The sequence below is a fragment of the Cupressus sempervirens genome, chromosome 2 (assembly GCF_028749045.1).
Source record: "Cupressus sempervirens isolate cs-2001-9-10 chromosome 2, ASM2874904v1, whole genome shotgun sequence".
Classification (NCBI taxonomy): Eukaryota; Viridiplantae; Streptophyta; class Pinopsida; order Cupressales; family Cupressaceae; genus Cupressus; species Cupressus sempervirens.
Window position 1 is genome coordinate 618,224,653 of NC_143119.1, and position 12,808 is coordinate 618,237,460.

Consider the following 12,808-nt stretch of genomic DNA (forward strand, 5'->3'; position numbering starts at 1 on the left):
TGTAGTAGGTATGGAATTTCTTTGAACCCGAAGAAATGTATGTTTGGAGTCACCGAGGGTAAATTGCTAGGACATATAATTTCAGAAAGAGGTATCATGATAGATCCAGAGAGGGTGGAAGCAATTTCCAAACTTGGCATGCCAGGAAGTAAGAAGGAGCTCAAATCGTTCTTTGGAAAGATCAACTTTGTGAGAAAGTTCATATCTGCATTTGCTGAGATCGTGAAGCCAATGAATGACATGTTGAAAAAGGATGCAAAAGTGGATTGGACTCCAGTAGCTAAGAAGGCATTTGAAGAGATAAAACATGGTAACATCAATGCACCAGTTCTAGTGAGTCCAGATTATGAGAGGCCATTCAATATATATTCTTTCGCCTCTGATCATGCATGCGCGGCTATTTTAACACAGAAGAATGAAGAGGATGAAGAGCACCCGATAGCCTTCATGAGTGCACCTTTCAGAGAAGCTGAATTGAATTATCCAAATGTGGAGAAGCAAGCTTATGCCTTGGTGAAGGCAATGAAGAAATTCAGGCACTACATCTTGAGAAGTAAAGTACGTGCAATTGTACCTGATATAGCAGTGAAGACGCTACTGATGCAGAGTGAGCTTGGAGAAAGAAGAGGCAAGTGGGTCGCCACTATCCAGGAATATGACATAGAAATCCTACCAATGAAATTGGTTAGAGGACAACAATTGGCACAGACCATGGCATCAGAGGGGCTTGGACTTGTGCAACAAGTTTATGAATTGGAGGATGTACATCCCGATGAATGGTACCGGGACATAACCAACTATTTGTTAAATCATCGGTGCCCTTCACATTTGAATCCAGTACAGAAGCGAGCATTGAGATTCAAGAGCAGAAGATATATGTTACAAGGAGCAGTATTATACAAGCAAAATCATGAAGGGATATATTTGAGATGTGTCGGAAAGGAAGAAGCCAGAAATATTTTGGAACATTTTCATGATAAATGGGGAACAGCACACAGATCAGACTTGGCCACAGCACATTGGATACTAAGAGCAGGATATTATTGGCCAACTTTGTTCAAGGATACTCACGAGCACGTAAAGATTTGTCATGTTTGCCAAACTTCGGCAAAACGACAAAGGAATCCGGCAATGCCTCTGCGGCCAATCATCGAGGTGAGACCTTTCGCGATGTGGGGACTTGACTTCATCGGTCCTATCAATCCACCTTCCTCAGCACAACACAGGTATATTCTAACCGCAACTGACTACTGTACTCGGTGGTCAGAAGCCCAAGCTTTCAAGAATTGCACTGCTGAGATTGTTATCAAATTTTTAGAGGAAAGAATCACTACCAGGTTTGGGTGTCCTTCTGCTTTTGTTTGTGATAATGGTTCTGCTTTCACTTCTTTGAAATTTCATACATGGGCATTTGATCACGGGATTATTTTAAAATTTTCATCAGGTTACTATCCCCAGGGAAATGGCCCAGCAGAATCCACAAACAAGAACCTTTTGACTGTGATTGGAAAACTTTTAGACAGGAACCCAAAAGATTGGCACACACAACTGAGATACGCTTTGTGGGCAGATAGAACAAGAGTTAAAGAGTCCATAGGGATCACTCCTTTTCATATGGTTTATGGACAAGACCCTGTATTCCCAATTCAATTGAAAATTCCAACTTTAAGGTTCATACAGGAATACTATGATGAGAACGAAGACAGAATCCAAGTCAGGTTGACTCAACTGATGCAATTAGATGAGAAAAGAGACGAAGCCCTGGAAAAATTTGCAAAACATCAAGGGGTAGTAAAACGTTGGTTTGACAAAAAAGCACAAAACAAGGCCTTCAGGATTTCTGACTTGGTCTTATATTGGGACAAAGCCCATGAAAAGAAAGGACAACATAATAAATTCGACAAACTTTGGAAAGGTCCTTTCCAGATTGCTGAGATCATCGGAGATAATGCACTTAGAGTCTTAGACTCAAGACACTCACTGGAGGAGATGTCCCATTGCCCGTCAATGGGCAATTCCTCAAGCATTATTTCCAAGCCTAGGACTCTGTCCGGAGCCCTTTGTACATAGTTAGTTTAGGTTTGCTTTCAGTTCTTTGGAATAGAGTTTATCTTGGACCATTTGGCCCAAGGGTTAGAGTAGTTTCCCTTTCAATTGTTTAGAGTAGTTTTCTTTTAGTTGCTTAGTTTAGGTGTTTTGAGGGAGCTTGAATTTGATTTGCATCAAGTCATTTGACTTGAGATCTTTTTGCTTCCCTCAGTCGGAGAGTAGTTTTGGTTTCGGACCTTTGCAAGTGCAAAGGAGGGTTCCATGTTATCACTCATGGGCGAGGTGTGTAGATTTTATATTATATTGGGACAAAACGGAGTCTGTCTTGTTCATTTCTCGAATGCATTTAACAAGGTTCAGAGATTAAAGGATGTGTTTAGTCGTTGGTCTATGGTAGGACTTGTACTAAATTTGGGTTAGACTCTATAGAGGTTCTTAAGTTATCTTTTGACATGGTTACAACATTCTACTCACACTTAATTGCTCTGAGTTCTTGGTGTTTTAAAGTGAAGTTGGACTTAGTAAAAATCATACACCTACTTCAGCGCCACTGTGGTCTTCCAAACCCTCCGCAAGCTTCATTGCCTGCAAACCAAACAAAAGATTGAAAAGAGAGAAGAAAAAGAGAAAATATCAGGAGAAAAGAGAAAAGGCAATATTGAAGTGAAAATAAAGATAAAATTTGGTTAAAGGGTGTGCAGTCATCTCTGCCGGTGCTATAAAGATAATCACTAAAGGCAGAACCGTGATTGTGGTGCCACAGCGATAACTCCGTCGGGGCTATAGACGCCTGACTGGCAGCGGAGCTCTATCCGGGTTGCTTTTGAAGTAAGGATATTTATAATAGCTAAGTTTAATGGATCTGAGACACTATCAACTTCTTGTCGAGCGGGGAATAAATCATTTGCACACACGTGAGTAACTTATGGTCAGAGTGCTTAGGTTCAACTTGAGAGTCCTTTCCCTTGTTGAGTGCTCGTCCTTAAGTGATTTGCGGATAGGCAATCCTGAGATTTTGTTCTAAGTTACTTGTTTCTTGAAATGTTCAAGAACATTTCACCCGTGGAGTCGCCAGATGTTGTGAGGTTTTCACACATCGCCCCAAAATCTTGGGGACCCCCTTTTTAATCGCCTTTAGGGCCAGTGGAGAAGGTTAGATGTATTTTTCGCCCGGTTTCAACTTGATTTTCCAGAGCTATCAGTTCTATCCTTAGGCCGAATAAGTTCAAAATTGATTTCAACTTGGCAGGATAAGATTGTGAATTTTGTACTTAGACGATTTCTTTTGAAAATTTGGATTTAATTGTAAATTTGAATGATTTTCAAATAAGGAAATTTTTCGTTAGACTTAGGTTCTTGGAAAATCTTATTTTTTTTGGTGAAATAGAATTTAATTTTGTAAGATGAAGTTAAATTGCAAAATCGATTTTTACTCTAGAGGCAATTTTTTTTTTGTCATAAAATTTTAATTATTTAGCAAAATCGATTTAGAGGAAAATTGCAAAAATTGGCTTTAATAGATTAAATTTGCCTTGAAAGCTTTTGGTATTTAATGAAATTGGTAAATTAATATTAAGAAATGGCTTTTGGTTAGCCAAAATTCAACTTCAAGGATGTATTAATTAGCAAACCCTCATTAAATAGAAATTTTTAGCATCCCCAAGGCACCATTTAATTTCGTTTTGCAATTTGTGGTTAATTATTAAATTAAAAGTGCAGTTTTCATTTTAGAAAATTAAAATTTTGGCAAAGTATTTAAAGTGGACCACTAACTTAGCTTTAATTTTGTTTTTTTTTTCCTCTATAGGACCAAGTCGGCCAGCCTGGGAGGAAGGTGAAAGCTGCTATAAAGGGAGTCCCCTCCCATTTCATTTTCATCAATTCATTTGCTCCTCATGCTTGGGCGAATTTGAAGCAAGGGCAGATTTTCAGACTTGGGCGAAATTGGTGGAAGGCAGTTTTTTGGCGATTTTTGGGCAATTTCTCCATTGCCATTGTTGGGCGATTTGTCTAAGGGCCAGATTTCTTGCGTTTTTGGGGATTTTTGCTCCACTTTGTGGGCTGCGATTTGTGCCCTAGGTGGCAGATTTTATAGATTTTGCTCCTTCTTTGCTTGGGCGAATTTTGTGGAAGGGCAGATTTTTTTTCATGCTTAGCCGAATTTTGTGGGGGCCGAAATTTGTGGAAGACAAAATTCTGATTTTCTAGAGAGGCTGCAATTTTTATATCAGATTTGGGCAATTTTGTTGGGAGAAGAGATACATATGAAAGTTTGATTTTTGCATAGAAGGCAAGTGTTGGATAATCTTAGAGGCTTTGTTTTCTAATTTGCAAAGGGATTTGTAATTCTTTGATGTCATATCCCGGGTTCCGAAAAGTTGCTGTAAGATTATTAGTTAAGGTGAAAGTCATCATCTAGAGTTGCAAGGAGTGCTTAAGCTGACATCCATTCTTTCGCTCTTTTCTAAGAATTGCACTACTTGGTTCTTCTTGCCTTTTGGTCCACCACTCTACCATCCCGTAATAGGGCGACGAGCATGGAGGATGATAGTGCAAGTAAGAATCCCAAGCGGGCAAACGCTAAGAAAGACAAAGAGGATATGACGCCCAAAACTTCCTTCTTCTCGAAAATGAAGAAAATAACCGATACTAATATCGCTACAGTGGACATGATACGGATGAGGGACAGACTAAAGGAAGGACAATCCCCCTTGGCAAAGAGGATATACAAGAGCGGAATTGTACATGCAGCAGCTTTTCCTCCTACTTTGCCTTGTCCGGAATTGATTATGGAGTGTGCATCCAGATTTGATCTAGACAGTAAATCCATCATTTTTGGCGAAGGGAAGAGAGTGTTGGCCAACATTGGCGAACAAGCAATTCAAGAGACATTTAATATTCCCCAGAGCAAGGGCATGACAGTTGTAATGGTGGATCAGGCGGCCAAATCATTTCAAGGTAACCAAGAGGCCTACTTCTCACATCTAAAGCGGAATTGGATACACGAAGGAAGGAAAGGAGTTAACAAATCAACAAGGCTTACAGTGGCAGATTTCAAGCCGGAATATGGCGATCTCATTGTTCTTCTCAACCGGATCATGGGCCTAGCTCAGGCTATGCAATTCGAAAATTGGATGTACTTCTTCATTGATGAAATTGAAAAGGGAAAAGGAAAATTTGATTGGGCTAGGATCATCAGTGAAAATTTAGAGTTGCAACTTAGAACAGTTCAAAACCAAAGGCAATTCTACATGGGATCCTATCTGTTTTACTTAATTGCTAAATTGTATGAGAGTCCGGGACTTAGGGCCTTAGGAGAGATTGGTAATGGGCCGGGGCAATATTTGGTGCATGAATGCTATCCGCAGCTTCATTTGCACAATAACAAGGATTACAAGATGTTTTCCGATGCATTCGCCATGAAGACAGTAAGGGTATTACAAGGGGCGCCTGCTAAGAGACTTTCATCAGAAGCAGAAGCAAGGATTAAGAAGTTTGGGAGTTGGTTCATCCAATTCCCGCAATTCACATACATTAGAGTGGTAGGAAGTACAGTTTGTCCCAAGAGGCCTCCAAGATACCCGCCCGACAAGGTAGTTTTGATGGAATTGGCTAGGCAGCTTGAGCACTATGATAGAGTAATGAGGAATGAGGGGAAAACAGGCGTTTCCTTCTCAATTATAATTGGCAATGATAGTTGCCCAAATCGGGCCACCTTTGAGGCTGCGGAAAAGGAATTGGAGTGGTATCATCTAGGATGGTACAGAGCAAGGCAAGGATTCGACCTTGTTGGTCTTATCAAGGCATCTCATGGAAGCAAATTTAAGCATGTTCCCACTATAGAGGACTTTTGGGGCAATGCAAAGGATGATTTTCACGTGAGAAAGCTAGCTTTCTCGAGAATGTCGGTGAACATGATGAGAGATATCAGATGGAGAGGCCTTGATATTCCCGATCAATTGGAGGATGATCGTAGTGTGTTGAGAGAAGACTATGAGACAGTAGTTGGAACAGAGTTGAATCCAGTGGATTGGGACGATCATTAGGATCCTTCCTTGGAGGCAGTCACAAGGACAGTAGATTTGCATACCGAGTCGTGGTATAATGCCAAGATGAGAAAGCTACAAAGACAAAAGGTTCTCCTTACTTATGAGATGATGAAACCGAAGGAAGGTCTAGTAGAATCAATCGGACAGAAGGGTGAAGGAAGTGGCCGGCAATCGGAGACAGTTAGAAATAGCAAGAAGAGGGCTTTGGAGGTAGAGAAAAGCCAAGAACATTCGGAACCTCCAGCCAAGAGACAGCGGGCAGCGCCGTCAAGGGAGAGTATAACTAAGGCTAGAAGCCAAGAGGTCAATTCGAGTGATAAAGGGGCCGCAGTGGAGGTGAGCTCTGATTCGGAATCAAGTGGCTACAGTGAAAGTACGGAGTACTCCCCTCTCTCGGAGAACCAGCAAGGAAATAGGGCAGAAACTAGTAGAGAAGAAGATGGGCCGATTGATATTGAAGAGATAAGTCAGGCGTCTAAGGCCGTTGGTGATGCTTTGTTGGTCGAACCGAATCCGAAAATGGGGAGATGCACTGCACCACTATGGTTAAGGCAAATGCTTATGCCGAGAGGCGAGGTGGTAATGGCTCACGCAGTTGATGATATCCAAGGACTAATAGAAAAGGATGATAGCGAGAACCAAAAACAGATGGCAAATACGGTGGCAAGGGTAATCAGAAGCGACAGTGATGGTCACCGAAGGGTTCAGATTGCTATAGCAACAGTCAATAAGGCAGCGGATGAGATTGCAGCCCAGGAGTACGAAATAGTAGAACATAATTTGGGAAGAAATACAGATGATATGGAATGTGAGGAGGTTCAGGAAGGCATAGCATCAATCAGAGAAAGATTGAGGAAGGCAAACGAAAAGATAGTAAAGTTGGAGACCGAAAACAAATATTGGAGAGATTGCCAGCCAATCCAACAGCTGCATCAGGCAGCCCTTCCTCAAGACAGCGGGAGCAATTCAGAAGAGGTATCAGCTCAGTTACATGAAGTAAGGGGTTGGATCTATGATACAATCCAAGATGGGCGAAATTTCTTGCCCTCCTTCATCTCAACATTCCAGTCATTGGTGACTGTTAGAAACAAATTCAGATTATTTGAAGAGGAATGGAAGAATTTTCTTCCCATCAAGGATTTGGTTATTCCTAGGCTGCAGGCGTTCATTAGGCTACCGAAAGCATATTTGGAAAGAGCTCGGTTGGTTGATGAGAGAGGATTGAGCATAGTTGAATCTTGGTATGTCGCATTGACTACCAGATTCAAAACACTTGAAGAAATTCATGATGAGATTGCACAACACGGCCCAAGCGTCGACACTTCCATTTCGACCATGATGAGCGACGTTGGGGTGGCGCTTGATTTTGAGGGTATTAGAGAGGAGGATGTCAGTGAGACAGGATTTGGATCGAGATTGGATGAGTTAGGAAAGGCTGCCGTCAAAAGGAAACATCTGAACACCCTTTCCTCACTCGATGCTTTTATTGGGTTTGCAAAGGAATATGAGAAGGATCACGAAAGGATACTACAAGCAGCAAACAGCGTGGCAAAGTCAGCAGAACTCCGAGCGAAGCACACACCTTGTCCTCCTATGGAAGAAGTTAACGAAAGGCTAGCTAAGTTCATTGCCTTAGCTAAAAGAACAAAAGAAAAAGGAAGAATTATATTAGAAGATCATCTTATGTAAGCCCAAGTGGCAACTTTCTCTTTCTTCTAGAATAGGACAAGTGTTTGTTTCTGATTGGCCACCATTTTGGTGCCTTCTCATTGGTTGCCACTTTTGCACTTTTTTCATTGGTCCATTGATGAGGTGGCATCTTTTCATTGGCCGATGGGGTGGCAACCCTAATTAGGGTTTTGGATCCAATCTGGATATCTTGTTTCGATCTTTGCCGTCCGTTGTATTTTGGACCTCTATATAAGGCCATTGGCTCTCATTTGTAAAGGAAGGGGTTGGAGAAATTGTTGCGAAAATAATACCAAAGTGCTCTCTTTTTCATTGCATGTTGACTAAGAACATTGGGTGTTATTGCATGTTTTCTACTTCCACATAGTTAAATTTTCTTTTCAAGTTGAAGCAATTTCATTTCAAGTTGTTAGAGTAAGAGTAAAATAAAATGGATAGTTGCATGGTAGCTTTGGTAGATGTTTGATAGGGGTCAACACTAGGCCACTAGCATCCTAGCGGCTGGTTGGGAGGCTTTGTGTGGTGATCTAGTTTACTTTCCTTTGAAGCGTTGCATCTATGGAGGTAGGGCCGCTGGTCAGCCTTCATTAGATTCGATCCCCGTCCATCTGCTAACCTCCCATTCTTAGGAGTAGGAGTAGTTGAGTAGCCAAATTTCATGCTTAGAAGAGGTTAGTTAGAGAAGTAAACCAAAACATCGGCATTCTCACCTTCCATCGCCATTCACCCTACATTGCCATCATCGCGCCATCAACATCATCTAGCATTCACACCGAACCACCATCTCCATTTTCTCACCAAGATCCAAATTTTTCTCAAACAAGAAAACGTAAGGCTGCCTACGTGATTACCAGCAAATCACATTGATAAAACTGAGCGAGTATCCAACGGTGTAAGGAACATTGGAGTTATACTCATGTCCCATGAGAGATAACTTTTCAAGAGAGAAATTGTGTATTTGATATTTTGTATCAAGCATCCAATTACTAATATGTTATGTAGTGACACAAAACTCGCATCAACATTGACTTCTGCTTAATATTAAGCAATCTGGAGCCAATGATACAGAAGGAGATTTGCAGGTGATATATAAGGGCAGTCTGGAGGCCTTCTATTGCAGACTTGATGACTTGTATCAGAGATGAACAAGCATCTCTTATCCTCTCTCTCTCTCACTTCTTACCTTTCAGCAGATTTATAAATCAACATTTATGGCTGTAAGAACATTTCACAGTTGACTGATGTAAATGTTGTGCTGGTAACTCCAGATTTGCATCTCCATATACAAAGGCCAACTTTCTAGAGAGATCTATGTAACACTCCTGAAACTAATGTGCATTTGCTGATTTAAAACCTGAATTGACTTCGAAACTTGGGCTCCACCAGGAGGAAACAAGGAAAGATAATTAAAATGGCTAAGTATGAGAAGATTCTTTCACTCATACCCAAAGTGGAAGACCATGGAATAATGCGAAAAATGGCCAAGTACAAGAAGATTCCTCCTCCAAGCTCTGAGAGTGCTCATGAGCACTAATTCTCCATATGCAAGGAATTCGTCTTCAATGGAAAAATTCTCCCTTGCCTCAAAAGTGCACCTAGGAGAGGGAATTCACTATGACCAAGGAATTTTTTCACTAATTCAAAATTCCTCCTCCACTACCCAGGTGTACTCAAGTTGACAAGGCATTCAAGAATTGACTAAGGTAATGGACATTCCTTAGCCCCCTCTAGAATGCCCCCAAGATGGAAATGGCATGGAAACATTAAAGAATTGGCCAAGTATGGAGAAATTCTTCCTTTCCCTCTGTTATGTGCTCAAGCATTCAAAACATGGACCATGTTGAAATTTGACTAAGGAAATGAAATGGAAATTCCCTATCTAGATCTCATATGTGCCCAAGGTGGAGAAATGACATGGGGCTTGGAATTTAATGTCTAAGGAGATATTTTAATGAAATATGGCATCTTGACAAGTTGGAGGATGAAAGACATCAGTACAAGATGAAGAAATCAAGTCTCGAGTACAAGGACAACATGAGAAATCCAACTCAAGCCATTCAAATTCCAAACTTCAAGTTTCACACCATCCATGTCAAGGTATTCAAGGTTCAAGACCTCAAAGATCAAAGTTCAAGAACAAAAGTAGAAGGAAGAATGTAACATTTTGAATTTCTTCTCGAAACCCAAGACCATAGTTAAGCAAATTAAAGCGAGAAGTTTCATATTTACAGAATTATTGACGAGGGAGTCAAAACTATTTAAAGAAGGTGAATTCCCAAGAAAGTACATTGAGGGAAGAAAAAGATCAAGGAGAGAGTTCTACAAGAGTGAATCATAATTAGAACCTTGGTCACAAAATGACGAAGTTAGAAAATATTGCTTGTGATGAGTTACCAAATTTACATGGCATACAACATGTTGACATGGCACCTAATCATCTTCATCAGACAATCAAAGGTATTCAAGTTGACATGTCTAGATTCACTGAATTTAGAGAAAGGAATCAAGCATAGATTATTCTGGCTAAAAGGACATTTAATGCCAAGTGGGAATCTTCTCTCATAAATGGTCGATTTTACCCACTCTCCTCTCATTGGTCCACATGGACCCGCTACTTTATGACATGGAAGCTCTTTTTTGTATAGCCCTAATTAGGGTTTCATCTTGTAATCATGGCCCTTGATTTCAAATCCATCTTGGCCATTCACTTATTGAAGGAGCTCTATAAAAGACATCTTTCTCATTTGTAATGTATAGATAAATAAATAGACAAATAGTTAGCTCATAGTTTGCTTGTAGAAGTAAGGAGCTCTTCCTCCTTAGACTAGAAGTAGGATAAGAGAAGGTGAAGGCATTGTTGTAAGACTTGGAGAAATAAATAAAAATTGATTTCATTGAAGATATTATGGATTCTTGTTTGTTTCAACTCGTTGCACAATGTTCCTTCAATTTCAATTGTTAGATGAGGTGTTTTGCTTTCAATGGAGAATCTAATGGTGTTTGATGAATTTCCATGGTTCATACTTGATGCATCTTGTTGATTATAAGTTGGAATGTAAAGTTAGGTTGAGCCCCTATTATATGGATGCTTAACTTTGATCATTAAATGTGCATTGTTTGTTATGGTGGTGTACATTATCATATAAAGAATATTTACATAACCCTCAGGAAGGTTTCACTAGTTCTTGCAAAGTTGTAGTTGATCTTGGCAAAGCAAAACATGGTTATCATGGAATTCATCCATTGGAGCACTATCCATTGATATCATTCTTAGAAATAGACAAGATTTCTTTCACCCTATCCCCTTTTACTTTCGGTAGATTTCAATTGTGTTGTTAAAGAAAGAAGCATCATGAGATTGTAATATCTGACAAAGAAATTCTAGCCAACATTGTAAAAAAGAATTCAGATGTAAATTGCTTTGTATTACCAACATATCACGATGACCATTGAGTTTATCCACATCTCAAGACCTAACAAAAAAGAACCTTGAAGTCACCTATATAATCTTTTGCAATCATCGCATACATGAGATTTCGCTCAAGAGAGAATAAGATACCTTGGCATTTTAAACTATGTTGGTGTGGTCAAGAACACCCATCAACACGTCCTTGCGATTTTTTTAAGATTGATTTATATTTAGATGACTATTGCATCTAGATTCTACATGTTATGTGGTTTTGAGCTCAATTTCTATTCAAATTAATCATATTTTATAGAAAAAAATTGTACTCATTTATGAACCCATTTTATACTCTCTTTTTTGAATTTTGAAAAAAAAAATTTAAAAGAAATTTTAGCAATTTTTAAAGTGTGGTTTTTTGCCAAGTTTTTGTGAATTTTTCTTGAGTCAAAACTTTCGGTTTGCTGAATCACGATTCGCCAACTATGGTATTAGTGATCACAATTAAAAAGCAATGAGGTAAAGGGGTGACTTTAGGAGCTATTGGAGCAAGGGATGGTTTACCCATAGCGATAGTGTAAATAGAAGATAACTTTTGGAGAACATTAATAACTTATAGAACTCTTAATAAAATCACCATTAAGGATAGATATTCACTTCCAAGGATGGATGACTGGTTAGACATTTTAAGTGGTTGGACCAACTTAAACATTTTAAGTATTTCACTAATTTGGATCTTAAGTCTAGTAATCATTTGGCGCAAATGAAATAAAAAGATAATTGGAAGACTACTTTCACAACAAAGGTCTTTATAAATGGTTCGCACTCCCCTTTGGTTTAAGTAATGTGCCATTGTGCTTGTATTTTTTTTTTTTATCGATGAATTATATTCTAACTATTAAGGCATTCAAAAAATAGCTTTTTGACAGTCTATATAGATGATATCCTAATATTAAAACAAACATGGGAATTACACCTTGACCATATTAAATAAGTATTAAAATTAAAAATATAATAATTACTATGCAATTTATTAAGTGTGTTGTACGAGGAACAAAGAATAAGCCCAATGAAAACTGAAGAAATTGTAAATTGGCCTACTGCAAGCACGCCACTAAAACTAAGAGTTTTGTAGAGGCTACACAATTTACTATAATTTTTTTTCCTTTTTCCCTACATAGATGTGCCTAAACTTCAAATTGAGATAAGTGAAGAGATTTTCATTAGAGAAAAAACATGATAAAGTACTTGAAACATTAAGATATAAGTTACAGTCTTGGCTTGCTCTTCATAATAACATAAGTCATTCAAAGGAGAAACAGATGCTAGTGAATATACCATGGGCATTGACTCAATTCAAAATGGTAATCCATATGTTTTCATTCAAAAAAAATTACTTCATAAATTACTTGAAACCTGATACATGCTAAAGAGTTACAGGCAATAGTTCAAAAAACTACAGAATGGAGACATTATTTATTTTATAAAAAAAACTGTTGTACACATTTATCACCAATCTCTACAGTATTTCAAAGCACAAATTTAAATTACAACAAGAAAATCACTAAGATATGTTCCATTTGGCAATAAGATGTGGAAAAAGGACTCTCAATATTGT

General features: G+C 39.0%; 1 protein-coding gene across 1 annotated transcript in view; it reads right to left on the reverse strand.

The window, feature by feature from the left end:
* Positions 1–12,808, reverse strand: part of LOC149574897 (P-loop containing nucleoside triphosphate hydrolases superfamily protein) — a 107,355-nt gene that overhangs the window by 31,010 nt on the left and 63,537 nt on the right. The window lies entirely within an intron of this gene.